The sequence below is a fragment of the Gallinula chloropus genome, assembly GCF_964237585.1.
Source record: "Gallinula chloropus genome assembly, chromosome: 19".
Classification (NCBI taxonomy): domain Eukaryota; kingdom Metazoa; phylum Chordata; class Aves; order Gruiformes; family Rallidae; genus Gallinula; species Gallinula chloropus.
This window is the reverse complement of record NC_140104.1, coordinates 10,258,185-10,274,767: the sequence shown is the minus strand read 5'-3', so window position 1 is coordinate 10,274,767 and position 16,583 is coordinate 10,258,185. Positions and strand designations below refer to the sequence as shown.

The 16,583-nt window shown below is 43.4% G+C and overlaps 1 protein-coding gene across 2 annotated transcripts in view; it reads left to right on the top strand.

The window, feature by feature from the left end:
• Positions 1 to 1,011: 1,011 nt before the first annotated feature.
• The window catches only part of PAFAH1B1 (platelet activating factor acetylhydrolase 1b regulatory subunit 1), a 34,441-nt gene continuing 18,869 nt past the window's right edge, over positions 1,012 to 16,583 (top strand). The window contains exon 1 of one of the 2 annotated variants that reach the window (XM_084273254.1): positions 1,012 to 1,267. The gene's annotated coding sequence lies outside the window, so the exon portion shown is untranslated. Of the gene's footprint in view, positions 1,268 to 1,503; positions 1,526 to 16,583 lie in introns of those variants that run through there. The other variant, XM_084273255.1, reaches the window with a different exon arrangement.

Genomic DNA, 16,583 nt, shown 5'->3' with positions numbered 1-16,583 from the left:
GCAGCAACTGAGGGAGACAGCAGCCCGTTTCCCCAGGACTCCCTACTCATGAGCACGTGGATTAAATTATCAGTGCTCTGTGCCTCAATCTCCCATTAGTAACACTGATACATTAAATGAAGGGTAATTTGAAATTTAACTAAGTAGAAATTCTGAAAACATTCCGTACCAGGTGTAAAGTGTGACATTTTGTTCATCCTGACACTGCACACGCACTAGCAAGATGCACAGGGACACGCCAAGCTCCTGGATGTCCAGTCACACAGAGGCAACCATCACAAACAATGCACAGGCTTCTTTCAGACCTGGTGACTCTAGGTCTGCGGGACACAGTTACTAACACCAGTGCTGTCTCAGGCACTGATGCCACACGAGCCAGAACACGCCATAGCAGCGTGTCTCTGCAGCGAGACTGAACGCCACAGCCCGCAGAGAGAAGCCGTATAACTCTGCTTTAAGAACTTTCTTGGCAGTTGGGCCCATTTGGTTGGAATGAAGCTCCTTCACGGGCAGCAGAGCAGCACCGCAGGGTCCACCAGGCAACTCTGCCAGCACCACACACGGTGCCGAAGGGTGTGGGCGGCGCAAGGTGTCCTCAAGCAACACCGTGCAGAGGAATGGAAACTGGATCTATCTGCCTTGTCCTTCCCTTCTGGCCCCTCCAGCAGCAGCAGCCTCCTCCCTGCGCCTGTCCCGGGCCGACATCCCCAGCACTTCGCCAATGAAGAAAGGGCCGGCGGCAGGGCGACACAAACAGTCGGAGGGCGAGGCGACGGACGCCTGGGAAACGCGCTTACGAGGAACTACCGCTCCTGAGCCCAGTGCGGGGCCAGGGGCCGGGTGCGGGGCCCGGCCTCAGGCCGCCGTGACGGGCCGCACCCGCAGGCCGCACCCCGCAGGCCGCAGCGGGGGGCGCGCGCGGGGCAGGCCGGGAGGCGGGCGCGCGCGGGGCAGGCCGGGACACGCGCCCTGCGCCTCAACCGCCCAAGATGGCGACCGGGAACTGTCCCCGCCTCCCCCCCTCCCTCCCCACCGCCCCGCACATGCGCAGTGTCGCGGCGGGCCGCGCCGCTCCCTCCCTCCCTCCTGGCGGCCGGGGCGCCACTGACAGACCGCGGAGCGGAGCGGCGCGAGCCTCCGGGACCCCCCCCCCCCCGGGCCCCCCCTCACCCCTTTCCTCCGCGCCCCGCCGCACCGGTGAATGGGAGAGGCGGGAGGCGCTGGCCCCACGGAGCAGAGCGAAGCGGCGGCGCTGGCGGCGGCTCGGGTAAGAGCGGGGCCGCGCCTCCCCTCCCTCCCTCCTTCCCTCCCTGTCCGCTTCCCCTCCCCCGGCCGCCGTCGCCCCCCGCGGGAGGCTGTCCCGGTTGGCGGCGGGGCCCGGCGGGCTGTGCGGCCGGCTCGGCTCGGCTCTCCTCTCCTCTTTCCCCCCCCCTCCTCTCCTCCCTGCTCCCCGCCCTCCGCTCTCTCTCCTGCCCCCTCCCTCCTTCTCTCCAGCTCGCTCTCAAAATGGCGGCCGCGCCCGTTGGTGAGGAGGGAGCCGGGGAGGAGGCGGGGGAGGCAGGGCGACGGGGCGGGAGGGAGGGAGGCGAGGCGGGGGACGGTCCCCGCGCCCCGGCGGGGTGGGGTGGGGTGGGGGCCGTGGGGCGCGGTTCCCTCCCCTCTCCCCTGGCCCATCCCGGGCTTCAGCGCCGTCCTCGCTGCCGGTGACTTAGCAGGAAAACAGGGCGCGGGGGAGGAGTGGGCCAGACAAGGGAGCGGGTGGGGTGAGGGGAGAGGAGCCCCTGCGGTGGGCTCCGGCTCTCCTGGCCTTCGTGTCCTCCCCCCCTCCCCCCCACCCCAGCTTAGGCCGCTTCGTTTCTTCTGGTGACTTAGCAAGATGCCGGGGAGGAGGCGATGGGCCAGACGCGAATAATGATGAAAAAGCAGGCTGGGGCGAGGAGCCCGGTGTATGTGTGCCGGAGAGGACGCCCAGCATCCCTTCCCCGAATCCCTCCTGGAGGGTTTCCTCCGGCTCTCCTCTCCCCCGTCCTCTCCCGAGGGCAAGGCAGAAGCTGGCCCACATCTCCAGCGTCGGCCGCAGCACGGAAAGCAAAACGAGGATTGATAATACTAGGGAAAGGAGTTGGGGTTATTTTAAGAATTTCTTTCACATCCACCCTGTTTTCCTGCAGTGATCTAGCAGGGAAAGCATTGATAGGAGGTGGCTCAAACCTTCAGAACCAGCTGCGGTAAAAACGGGGGAGGGAGAGGCCTAATCTCTCCTTCTTGGGGTCATATCGCTGCCTGGTTGTCTACAGCCGAACAGACTTTTCCTTGAAAACCTTTTAATAACAACCGAGTGTGCTAAAATGCTCTAGTTACCACTATTATTGAGGTTTTGTTGTTGTGTTTCGGCAGGAAGCTTTATGCAGGCAAGGCTTTTGATGGAAGTTGGGGGGTGGGAGTGGTGCCTCCCTTAAAAAGTTTAGGGTATACTCTGTTCTGTGGACATGAGATTTTTTTTTAATTTATTTGTTTGTTTAAGGTGGATGCAATTAAACCTGACCTTTAATACCAATAATAATGTGACACCTTCTGTTTCTTTGCCGTAGTATCACTGGTAAAATATCCTTGCTGATAGTGCTGCAGCAGAGGGCTTGGGTGTTGCAGGTCAAGTCAATTCATAATGAATTACCTAACCAGGGGATGGTGGAAGATTAATCTATATTAAAAATATTTTATTTATGGTAAAAAGGTGTTCATTAATGTTTGGGCATATTGACCTGGCCTAATATATTTATGTAGAGATTCTTTTAAGTGTATATTCCAATGACAGTATTATTTATATAGCATATATAGGGATGGGGGCTAAAGAACCTACGTTCAGAGGGGATTGTTTTGTAAATGATTGTGCAGCCTTCGGCTGGTCTTTGGAAGAGGGAGGGTCTGCTATCAAAATGTTATTTGCCCTTAGAGTAATTTTGTTAAATGGGAAAATGATGTTGGGGAACTAAACAAAGAAAATGTTTTCAAACAGAAAGATGTATTGCAAATTTCTCCCTTGTTCTCAGGGATCTCATTTTTGTGTGTTTCTTTTGATATTACGGTGTTTATGGATGCTGTGTGCAGCCATTGAGCAGAGAAGAGACTGGGTGGAGTAAGGAGGCAAAGCTGCGAAATGGCTAGATTACCCTTTCATAGCTTTTTTTTTTTTTCTCCTTTGCTTGCGTTTTGCTGGGGTGGAGGAATACTAATTGCCGTAACAATGAAGTCTCTTCTTTAGGGGAGAATCTAATGCTGCAGGAACCTTCTGAAATGAAACAAATCTTGTATTCTGTTTTGAGGCTTATTTTTCTGCAGGGTGAATCTTGATTTGTCTGGTAGTGAGAAGTGACCAGTCACTGTTGCAAAGCCACATTTATTTTTTTGTGTGTGTCTGATAACCATTTTGATTTATCGACTTAGATATTCACTTGTTGAATTTATTTTATTTCCACTTTAGATAAGAATTATAATTTTTGTGCAGGTATTTTACACACGGGATTCTCTTAAATATAGAGAACCCCCTGCATTGTTGCTTATTGCTATTATTCATTCATGTAACTTCTTGGCTACAGTGGGTAATGGGTGGACACATGAACAATCCTTGCATTCTCTGATGCCCGCAGTAGAGTAACTCCTATTAGTATACAGGCTTAATTGCATTACTTTTCCTTATGTGCAGAGTTAATATAAAATAATATCTCAAGATTTTGGAAGCCCTTTTGAACAATGTGGGTCTGTAAGAGCATTGCTGTACCACTCGGGTACTGCTGCATCATGGGGGTAATGCTGATGCTCAGACTTAAAGTTGTGTGGGAAAGGCGTTAGAACAAAGGATTTGGGGAATACAATAGGGATCAGATGAAGCACCTAGGAGGGGCTGCTTCTAGAAGTGCTCTCTTATTCCAGATGTGGCTCGTGGCGTTCCCTCCTGAATTCAGTGTTGATCAGAGTAAGTATAACCCTGGACACACATGATTCTGAAGCAGGTTGAGGTTTCTACTTTTTCTGGGGTCTGTCTCATTTCTGCAGTCCAGTTTTTGATGGTAGATGGACACAGATGAGACTGCCTTTGCTTTTAATTTGTCCAAAATGAAATTAAAGGGTAGTGGCTTTTTTATAAGATGTAGTTCATTCACTTAGAGTAGATGTTACAGGGTTCAGTGGAAGTGTTCACTAAATGCCTGTGTCTAAAAATGAATCTGTGCTAAGAGCAATGAAGAATGCAAGACAACACTTGGCTCCTTGTAACTTGGGTTGATTTTTGTCCTTGAAATGATGGCAGTTACTTTCGATACAGGAGTAACTTGTTCATTTCTGTTCCAGAAAAGGAGGCGGCATCAATACGTACCTTTATGACTGTATGCAAGGCTTGTCTTGCGTGTACTGCTGACTCTTCTGCCTGTACTGTTTCCTATGCTCCACCCAGCCTTGAGTGCTCAGTTTGTATTCTTTGTCTGCTCTCAACTTTTTTTGTGGGTCCGACTTGATATCAATGGGACAGCTATTGAATTAACGTCTTTGAGCAGCTTGCCCACCACTCCAACCTTGTCTTTCTAGAACTCTGTAACCATCTTCTGTCAGTGCTAATTATAATGTGTGTGTGCCCTCTTGTACAATATTCTGGGCAAAAAGTAGCTGACAACCCCCTGCCTCTCTGTATACATCAGAATTAGATTGTGTCTATTTCTTACAAACTACGATTACAGCACTTCTGGTATTCATGAACTAGAGAGGCTGGAATTACTGTAGTAGGAAGGGGAGCAGCTTTGGAACAGTTTTGGTTTGGTCAGCTTTCCCCTTTTTTTGTCAACTTTGGACACATTTTCTAAACTGAAGGCAAAGACTGTGGGGACAGCTGCTGAAAAGTCTGTGAAGTGATTGCTGAAATACTTGTCAGCCTGAAAATAAAGAACTGCTTAGGCCTAAATGTAGGAAATCAAGAGGACAATAAAAGACAGTAATTATTATGAATAAATAATAATTTCCGATTTCATATAGGGTGTGGGGGAGGTTTCCAGCCTATAACATGTAATTTGTGATAGCAATTAGAGATACTTCCCAAGTGTCAGAGCCACGTGTGTTAATAAGAATGCTTCTGAGTTTCTTCTGTGAATTTATTATAGAGAAGTAGTATGTTACATACTGTCTATACATGCAGATCTGTTAATGAAGTTTGAAGTTAGAGCTGGTCTCCTTTCTCCTTTTCACAAGGGCTTAAATATCATTGGCAGAACAACCTGTCTACTACGAAGGTATTTGGTTGATGAAGCCTTGCCTGTGTTGAGTGGCTTTCTCCGGAGCTACTTAATTACCTGACACCCGTGGATGGGGCTCCTAATGTGGCTTTTTGGTGTTGTGAGCATAGGTATTTATTAATGGGTGATGTTGCTTTGTCTTTTGATCTGCCTGATGGAGTAGGTTACACCTCTGTATAAGGTTTTTAAAACAGGCATTTGCACCAAGACATAATCCTGACTTGTTTAAAACTAGTTTTCAAGTATATAAAGTGATTTCTTCAGATTTCTTGCTCCAAATGCTGTCCAGGTTAGCAGAGTGCACACATGGTCATCTGCATGGAAGGCTTGTGCTGTTGCCGAAAGTGATTTGAGCTGTAGCTGTGTTATGTCAGCTTTGTTGTGATGCCCTTAGCTCAAGTTGAGATAAATGTCTGGGTTTTTTGCATTACATTTATTTTGGAACGATGCTTTTCCTCTTTACTAATGTGTTTTAAGACCTAGTGATGAGTAACACATATGTGAAACATTTGAAAGAACCATGGTTTTTATCTGATGGATAATTTAGTTCTAGTTTTAACCTGGTGAACTTGCAGGCACTGCAGAATAGCCCCAACAAGTATGTGTGTGTATATCTTGTATCTTCCGTTAGTTGCTTAAAGAAAGACCTTTTCTTCTTAATACTCACTGAGGCAGGACTTGAATGAGGCAGTGTGTGTCCCATTCCACATGTGTAAAAGCTTTGTTGTTGTTTTCCTTCATGAGTTCTGTTTAAGGGGTAAGATAGGTGTGACTTAGGCTTCCTTGCTTTTATTTCACTGTCATGGAAGCCACCTATGACTGCTTCATGCTGCCATGTGCTGCTGAGGAAATTTCACATAAAAATGTTCCTTACCAAAGGGGAGGGTATGCCCCTGTCTGTGTCGTCAGTACCATAAACATACAGCCCCCTCCAAGGCAAACCGTGTCTGCACGGCATTGTCACACTAAGCAGGATTGAGGGCACTGATGCATGTATAACTACATTAAAAAAATCATCACTATGAATTCAAAGTACTTGTTAGCTAATGCCTTTAGAAGTACTTTTGCCCTTCCTTCCTTATTGGTACTGCTTCTGAGAGAGCCCAGCAGTTTGACTGCTGCTTATGGACTTCTGGATAAGGATTGTGACTACATTAATGTAATAAATACATCCTTGTGGCTGTGATTGTGTTGATTCTGGAAGACTTGCTTCATGTCTTTAGCCAGTAACTAGTTGCTGCACTCTTAAAATATTTCCAGTTACGGGACAATCCATTGTGGTTGAGGTTTATAGGTGGTGCTGTGTCTGTCCTGTAATTTTCTTGTGTCTGTTGTTAAATAGGTCCCTGTTGAGTGAGTTTGTAGATAGGCTTTTCTGCAGCACCTCTTGTTCTCCGGCACTTGCTGTGAGTCAGCTGGCATACCTCCTTTGAGGTAGGGCTAAAGGTAACAGGTTTATGGCGTGGTGCCGTACTAGTTTACATCCAAGATAGCACAGTGGCCTTCATGATTGAGATTTTTTTGTACCTTCTCTCTTGTATTAGTGTTAGTTGTTCCTATTGTGGTCCACAAATCTTAAGTTCAGTCAGACAAGTGTCTACATGTGCACCCCTCGCAACTTGCTTCTGCCTTGTTTTTCTGCACAGAGGTAGCTTAATGCTAAAGTAACAGTGTTAGGTTTATCCTTCTTCAAGACTAGAGGAAAATCAATCTTTTGGAAACAGGTAGTCTGTTTGCCTGTGGGTAATGACTGTTTCTTCCATAAAGAAACAGTGTTGTCAGTTTGTGTTGTGCTTGATTCACCTGTTTCTTGGGGTGAAGAAAAAGATCAGGTAAACTATTTGGTTTATCTAAATACTGGTGTCTTTACGATCTACTAAGAGGATGATGTCGTTCATGTGAGTGAGTATATGTATTTTGAAACAGATGGTGTCTATTAAATCTGATGGTAGAAGTTGGTTCTTGTCACTCAGCTGGATTTGTAGGCAGCAAGCACAAACTGGATTGGGATTAAGTTCAGCAGAGGAGTAGTTTAGCTGACTCTGGTGTTTACCTGCAGCAAACAGTGAGGATGGGGTTAATGTTCTAGCATCATGCATGCCACTTCTGTAATAAGATCTTGTGAATAGCTAACACTGTTTCAACAAACTCGGAATTTATCTTTGTCATGTTTTTGTCACACTAATAAGGCTGGGATGAGAATTAATGATAAATAATTTCCAGTACCACAGCATATCACAATCATGAATTTCTACATAAATAACATAAGAACTGAGATGGCTGTGAGTGGTGTGGTTTGCTGTCTGCTTTCTGGTCTCTCTTGGCCCTGTTCTGTGCTATCTGACATTGCTTCTGCGTGGAAGGTGTTTTCCATTTCAGTGGTAAAAGTAGTAGTTTTGTGTTTGTCTTCTGCTTTCTTGGCTTTCATGAGGGACCTTCCTTCATGGAGAACGGTTTCTCTCTTCAGCATGAGAGTTACTGTATGTGCCAGTAGACGGGGGATGCTGGTCAAGTTGGGCAGAGGAGCGCAGAGGTATTAGGGACCTGTTCCCACAACTTCAGATCTGCTTTAGAGGCAGCAGTGCCATAAGGGAAGGTGGGTAATAAGATAGAATCATAGAGGGGTTAGGGCTGGAAGGGACCTTAAAGATCATGAAGTTCTAACCCTTCTGCCGTGGGCAGGGACACCTTCTACAAGAACCCTGATTTCATGACTTTTTGTACCAGTGTCATGAAAGATTAAAATCTGTTCCTTGTAATAGGCTAAAATGTGTGACAATTACAATGTTCTCTCCCCCCACCCTTGGCTAAGAGAAGCCATTTTTGGTCAACAAACTTCGGAAAAGGGTGAAGGACTAACTGAGCTTTCTCATGATTTGAAGAGTAGAAGTCTGGTCTGAATTTTTGTTTGGGGGTTTATTTTTTTGTAGTTTTGACCGTCTCCAGTTTCCAAAGCTTTAGCATGGGTGTTGCTTCAAGTTTCTGTCCAAATATTTTTCCTTACAACTGTTTTTTATATACAAATTTAATCAATTTGCAACAATTTTTGTTAACATCACATTTCCAATATAACAGGCAGTTTAAAAATGAAATATTTAAATTTAGATATAATCCTGAGACCTGTTTGAGAGTTGCAAGTCTACTACTTAATTCTGCAAGCCAGAAAAGGATGGGGAGAAGAACTGAAAAACCCCCAGAATTAAAATCCAGTGCACGACTGCTGACCCGCTGCAGGAAACTAGTCTGAGTACATGCTCTCTTCTCATGGCCAAGAGAAAGTAGCTTAAATACAGTGTTCTAGAATTGCTGTTGCCAAATGTGTATGTGTTGTTTGACCTAGCAACAGTGGTTTAACAGTAAGTTTTGCTGAAGTCGTTCTCTGAACAAGTTTAGAGTGGCAGCTTGTAATACTTTAGCCCACTGTAATGTTAATCCTCCTCCCTTTCCCCTCTGTCCTGTGCTTCTATGCCAATCTCCTCTCCTGCCCCCCATCCAATGTCACTAAATGTGTGTCTGACCAAAAATTTGTTCCACGTTTCTGGTGAAGTTTAGTGAAGACTGAAAGGGGGCTAATATGAATTTAAACTAATTTTGTGAAATAATTCCTTGCTATCATACCACTGCTAATTGTATTGTGCTTCTAATAGAATTGCAAAACTGAAGTGATGGAGGGAGGGTGAATATCAAGATCAAATTAAAGACTTGTTTTCCCAAAAACTATTTTTCCAGCAAATTTGCCCAGATGTATTAGTCACACGGTGGTGGTGCCTGGGAGGGTGAAAAGACCAAAATGTGTTTTGTTGTTTTACAGACCAAAAGATAGGTAGTGACTGCCAGGGAGCTGTCAAGTAATGACTGCAACTTGAAATAATACAGAAAAGTAGGTAGGCATGTAAGTCTGTTTCAAAACTCACATCTCCAATTTGGACAGAAATGTATTTCTTGGGGAACAGACAGTGTGGAGTAGTGAACTTCCTCCTATTTTGTAGCATCGTGATATTTCTTTGCTTTGTTTTTTTGATGTAATTGCAACCTGTATTCCAGGTCTCTGGAACACAGACACAATACCTGATTTGCTGTAGATTACTTTCTAATTCAGCATGGATTTCTAGTTAAATTATTTTCAGAAGTAAACTACAGCATCAAGTTCTTAGCAAAGTTCATTCATTTAACCCCGAAGGGAGGTGAAATGGGTAAGGAAACAGGCATAGGGCTTTTCAGATTATTTTTTTGTGTGGAAAAAAAGATGTATTTGCTTTGACAAACATTTAACTGAAATAGAAAACATTTTTGGTAAGTTATTGCACAATGTGGACAAACACTGAACAGTTATTACACGTAACACTGTATTGGTAGGTTTGGCGAAGCGTTTGTGTTTTAAGACCTACGGGCATTTCGAGTCTTGGCTTAATTGCAGAACAACAGGCTTACTAAACAAGTGAATTAGAAATAAGTCTTGAGTTGTAAATCAGATCAGATTTGCTTGTTGTTTTGTTTATTCCAAAATAAGATAGTTGTTGGAGCTCAGTTTTTCATAATCCTTCAGCTAGTTTTACTGATGTAGGCTGAAAGGGGAAAAAAAGATTAGCCCAGCTCATAAATGAGCAGCTTTCTTGTATTCTTCAAATCATCCCTGCTGGCTTAGAGGGTGATTAATTCTAACATTTTCAAGCATAAGGTGTGTTTGTCGTGCTTAAGAACAACTGCAGGGCTGTTCTCTTGTAACTATACTCTGTACCTGCCTCTCTCCTGTCAAAAAGGAACTGGGTGCTTTATTTTACTTGTTAACATTTTTCTTTCCTATCAACAGAAGGGGACAGGTTTCTTGGAAGCACTTTCAGGTCATAGTAGTTGTGCCCAAGGCACATGAATATTACTCCGCATTAGATTCCTATGTAAACAGAGTCTGTTTCTAGGGTACATTTGTGGAAAGAGTTGACCTACTCCCTGGCTTGAGTTGGATAAAGCAGCTTTTTGCTTACTGGGTTTGAAGCAAAATCAGCCCATGACAAATTAGTCTGGATAAAAAGGAAGTGTGCTTATATACTTCCTAGAAATTAACAATGTAAGCTAGAGGTATAAGAGAACTGTTTGTTTCATCTAGCTCTTCCATAAAGGATTGTGGCTCTAATTGTCTGTAAACTCAGGAATAGCCACTTTAAGTCCTCTTGTTAATATGTTATGAAACTAGATACACTGTTGAAAAACTTTGTAAGGCTGTAATGTGCCAGCGCTGTAGCAAGTGGCAATGCAACAAGAGTTTCTCCTTTATTAGTGCATAACTGGATCCTCTGGACTTCAAAGAATCTGGAATTTAATTCTGATTATATCAATTCAATTAGTCTTTTGGTGGGTCTGGATTCTGCTGCCACTTTGTAAGTGACTTGCTTTTCACTGAGGCTGAAAAATTACCTAAAAGAGGAAGCTAAATGAACTAGGGTTTCTGATATGTTAGCAAACTCGGAAGACAGTATAAGGAGCTTCCTTCCAGGTTAAACATCTTTTGGGAACAGTAGATTGTGTTAGAGAAACCACCTGAAAGTGGCTAGCATGTAGCCATTTCAATTTTAAGCTAAATGTGAGCAATCTAAAACTCCATAGTTGATCTCATGATGTGAGCTCAGTTGTGTGCTCCTTGTGTTTGTAATGACATATATGTCTTTTTAATGCTGAAACACTTAGGTGTGCACAACCTGCCAACCCAAGAACAGGATCTCAGATTTTCTCCTTCAAAGAAACATTGATGTCAAATATTATTAAATATGTCATTTTGTCATAGTAATACTTAGGAAACAAATGTCTGGGGGTTGATTTTATTAGGGCATTAGGATTCTGCAAAAAAAGAGTGAAAATTCACTGTTCTTAAACCACAACAATAATGTTGTAAGTTGAAAGGTATCGGTCTGTTCTGTATCTGCTAGTTTGCTCTGTAATTTATGCCATCTCTCTCTTCTGATTTTGAATATAATTAGCTACAGTTACGTGTTTAGTTTACGTAGCTTGTGTTTTTGTGGAGGAGCCTAAGCAACGGCCATGTAAACTGCAGAAATGAAATTAATTTATTTTTAAGTTCCTGGAGGAGCTATAAACATGTATTCCAAGATCTGCAATAAGTGATTGGACAGCAGTGGTGGTTAGGTCGTCAGACAGCACAGGGTGAACTTAGGGTGGTGCTGGTGTTGTGAACCAAGGAATGATTTTCTTGTAAAAATTCAAAAATTGAGAGAAAACATAAAACATAGGTGGGACAAATGTGCCTGTGGGAATCGTGTGAGATAGGAAAATACTTCAGAATATATTTGGGCTGATTGACTGGTTTTTGTAGCAGTGAGTAAGGAAATGTTTCTGTACGCTTGAGGTCTTAAATTACCAGGATAAGGACTTTGAGCCTGGAGTTCCTGTGGGTGAGACCAGCTTTCATTTGGGTGCTGATGAGGATTTTCTTGATGATGGAAGCGCAGGCTTAAATAATAAGAGTAATTTAGGCTGGGATAGCAGCACGTAAAATGGAACTTCTGAGACATGTAGAGGCCTTAAAATATAGTGCATCTTTTTCGATGTTACTCTGCAGCTTTTTTGAGGTGGCTTTAAAAAAATCTGGTTAGAACCTACAGTTGTCTGTGAGGAATACTGGTTCCCGATGAACTTGGAATAGCTTTCTGTTCTCTGCCTGCATGTCACCGCTTGATGTTGGTGTAGATTTTCCTAACCCTTACTGCTATGGCAGCAGAGCACTGCCAGTCAACAAGGCATTGATACAGATGGCTTTGCTGTGTAGCATTGTCAGTCACGGCAGAAGGAGAGCGCTGATCATAACACAGGTGTGTTAGGGTCCTGCTCGTGCTGCAGAGGCATCCTCACCTGGGTCTAGTAAAGCAAGTGTGTATCCAGAATGAAAGAGCAGTGTGACAAATGCTGCTTCCTCTTTACCAGGCTTTCTGGGGTATATGTAGTGAACTTGCTGCTCTGCAATTTAGATGGATCATATCTTAGTTGGGAGTGACTTTAGCTTTTTCTGAGGAGCAGAAATGGGTGTTCTTAGTCAGCTGAGCCATTTTAGTGATTAGTTTACGGTGTTGATCTGTAGGCAGTATTTTTGGCACACTTGCTGGGAGTAAAGGAAAGACAATGATGAACTTTGAACTTGCTGATACAATACTAAGGAAAAATACTAAGGAAAGATAATAAGGCTGGTTGCGGTGGCACAGTTTGGTATCAGGATATATTTATGAAAATGCTTTGATTGGGAAGGGCTTCAAAGAACTTAAATTGAAAGACCCTTCTCATGGCAGCATTAGTGGAAAAGTAAATAAGCTTGGTTGTTGTGTGCCGTCAGCTAGTAAGGACTGAGTGCCTTCTCATAGCGTGATTCCCATGTGGCAGTTTAAAGGACAAAACCCCTCATTCCTTCTTGGATGCTAAATCCCCCAGTGAACTAACCCTTTACAGGGACCAATGTAGCATCTTACTGAAGGTACAATTTATATCATGAGTTAATAACTAGCCACTAATGGTTACTTTGACCTCTATATTTTGTCATGTTACTTTGGAAAAAGTTAAATGTTACCCTGCCACATACAGATAAAACCTTCTGATTAAAGCCATAGCAGTGAGTTACTGCAATTGCTAAATAAAGTTGTAAAAACAGCAAAACAAAGGGCTTAGGTGAAACAGGAAAAAAAAATAATGAAACTTTCATCCTGCTCTAAAATACTTGGATGACCTGTGCTGTCTATTCAATAATTAACAGCAGTAATCAATAAGTCAAAAGTAAAGTCTGGAAACACAGTTAAACTAAGAAAGCAGGCTGGGTTTGATTTAGAAAAACTTCTGTTTTCAGGTGTGTTTGAAAACTTCTGTTTAGTCTCAGTGTAGGTTTGCAGAATAGATGAGCCACTTGAAATAGATAAAAGGTAAATGTCAGATTCAGGGCATGGTCTCTTTACCAGACACCTGTATTCAAACCAAGGTTTTAGTAGTTTAGCATCCAGTGTACTCTGATAAGCAAGAGCATAATGAACTCTGAAGGAAGTTACAGACTGTTTATTTGTTTATTAAATGTGTACAGAGTGGGAAGTTTTAGGACTCTTAATGCCAATAAATTGGCTCTTGCTTGATGTCAGTTTACACAAATGAACAGGTATTTTTGACAGATTGAGACTAAAATGCTTAGGGGTTAATTTGACTCCATAATCTTTCTCAACTGTATTTGGAGAGTACTTATGGAAAATAATACTTAAATGCCAGCTGAAGCAAGTATGAACACCATCATAGGAATACCTACAAGCCAAGGTTATAATTTATTGGCATGACAGTTCATGAACTAAGGGGAATTATGACTGCTTCTTGCTTGGAATTGTTTTTTGGTGAGATTTTTTTTCCCCCTACCTCATTGCTTTGACTGTATCTGTTTAGGTGTTGTGCTGTGAATAGCTACTATATAGCTGTGTCAGAGCAAACAAATACAGCTGAACCTGTTTCCTTTTATCTCTGCATCTCGTGAATGGTTAGCAGGTCTCTCTATTAAGTTATTGTGGTGAAGTTTTCCAGTGAAGTAGGAAATACATGAACTGCACTGATACACATCTGTGTAAGGACCTACTGTTTAAAGTCAGGAAGAAGAAACTGCCTTTTGAGTTGTTAGAATGTCTTAGTCACCCTCAGGAAGAAGGTGGTTCCTATACAGTATCTTATCTGTGATGTCCACTTCAAGTGTGAAGTGGCACATCACAGCTGGCTACCTTGGCACTAACCAGTTGCAAAAGGTGTGTGTTTAGTCACTGTCAGGGTGGGACCATCTGTAAGTGTGCATCAGGCAGTGAGTGTACCTGGGCCTTGGAGTGATTGCAGTAGCTCTGTAGGTGTCCTCACGCAGTGTGGGGGAGTCTTGTGGTGGGTGCAGCTGGCTCCAGCTAAAGGTTCTATGTGGTGATGGTAAGGAATCTCCGAATCCAAATTTAGGAAGGTGGGAGAAGATTCTTAGACATGAAACAAAGCAGCAGAGTAATGAACCTTTATTTTTTTCAAATGAGAAAGTCAGAGGAACCTGTACTGTGCTTTCTCCACCTTTCCTTACAAGAAAGGACTCTTCTGCTCCCTCCTGCTCTGCCCAATTTGTTGGTTTTTATCAATAGTTCTGTATGTTTTAGAAGCTGAGGTAGGGAAAAAATTCCACCTAAACTATAGTGGGTGATGTCTGTATCTCTTCTTCCACCAACATACCTGTATGTTCTAGAAAACAGCAGATGCTCCTCCTGTCAGACATCTGGTGTGCTATGCCTGTCCCAGGGGCTTCAGACAGGTCTAGCTCCCAGTTTTAAAACACTTCTATTGACAACTGATCTTGCTGCAAACCATTGTAGCCTGCTTTTGTTGTAAGATTGTACATATGCAGAGGTTTGTCACTCAGTGCAGAACATTGATGGGGAATCAAAGAGGTCTTAAGTTAGAAACAAAAATGTTCTGTAGTGTAAGCAGGGCTATTAATAAAAGGTACGTCCTTGCTTACATTTAATTAGTAGCTGTTACTCCGTGGATGGCTCTAAGTTCAGTCTTCTTTTTTTTTCCTGTATGTAGAACAAATTAAAATTTCCATACAAAGATGTCTCTTCTTTCAGAAAAAGATTCCTCTCATTCACAGTGAGCTGCTGATATTAAAAATGACCCATTTCAAGCAAGATGTAATGGCCAGGTGTGTGTTTGTGGTGGGTTTTTTTCCCAAGGGTTCTCTTTGAACACTTGCTTCCTCTCATTACCGAGGCTGTTTGCGGGTGTGTGTAAGGCAGTGGTGACACAACCCTTGATAGGCAATGGAGGAGGACTGGTTCAGCTTGCTCTGCTGAGCTGTGCATGTCACCAAGCCTTCTCTAGCTAAAAGAAAAGCAATGCACGTGGACAATACTTACCCCTTCCCTGTCACTTCTAAAAGTGGCATAGGTGTAAAATGAAAGTTGAGTCTTGTTTGACTTTTTGGTTTGGGATGATTTTGTTTGTGTTTCTTTTGTTGGGTCTGGCTGGGTTTTTTCTGTTTGTCTTAATTTGTTCTATTTAGTCTTTTGTTAAAGGGTGTATATGAAGGAGGCTGCCCTAAAAATACTTTGCCTTATCTTCTGGTGGCTTTGTAGTTAGTCAGGAATATGAGAAAGGTGCTTGGTACAGACACTTCTCAGAGAAGAGAGATGCTGTAGGCTGGTTGATTGGTGACTTAATGTAGATCAGCTGCAGTCTGCTGATAGCAGAAATAGCTGCTTTGCCCCAGAGCTGCTGAAATAGATCTGGTGCAAATTTCTGTTTCTGAGTAAACAGTTCCAAGTTAGAACCATGGAGCAGGCCAGCTGTTGGTGAGTGTTGGGGATACAGGAGGAGAAGTTTGGGGTTATTTTACATTTGCCTTTTAAAATGCCTTTCTAGATGACAGGCGGGTTGCTGTACTCACAAGTGATACAGTTGCATCTCCTAGATGCAGCAGCAAAATTGACAAGATGCTGGATTATGATTTTTACTGAAGTAGTTGCACTGATGCTGGATTTACAAGGCATTCACTGCTTAGCAGTAGTTCATAATACAAAACCCACCTTCTGGTTTTAATACTGTGGTTTTTACCATCATAGTACTACAAGCAGATTTGGGAAGTTTATATCTTTGTGTTCTGCTATTAAGTGCTTCAAACAGTGCTTCTGTGTATGAAGAAGTGCCTTATTTTCTTCTTCTCCCCAGTGTTTATCACTGCTGAAAGCGTTGCTATGTTCACACTGAAGTGAGGAGGTTCAGCCATTATAAGCCTCTGTGTTTCAGCACGTAAATTCCTCCCAGCATTGCCCTCTAGAGGGGACTTATCCCCATCCCTTAGGTGGACTTGTATAGTCACTGCGTTTCCATTCATTTGCATGTGATGCTTCTACTGCATAGTGAATAAGATGCATCTGTTGAAAACCACTTGTCTTTTTACCTGTCAGGAAGCGAGGCGTGGGACAAGAATAGCTTACATGTTTGCTTCCATTCTCTGAAAGGATGTAGCCTGTGCTATCAGTTTCCAACTGAATTCTTTCTGAAATAGCTGTTAGGGAAGAGGTCAGACTAATTAAACAATGTCTTGCCTGTTTAGAATGGTCCTGTCCTAAACGGCTTGCAGTGCAATGTTATGGTGTACAGCATTTGATGTGGAAAATCCACCAGCAGAGTGAAATACAAGCAACTTGCAGCTTAAGCTTATTTTAAAGCAGACAGCAGAGCCTGGATAGGTTTAGAAACAAGCTTCTGATCCCCTGTGATGGATAAGTAGACGTTAATGATACAAGCTTTGTA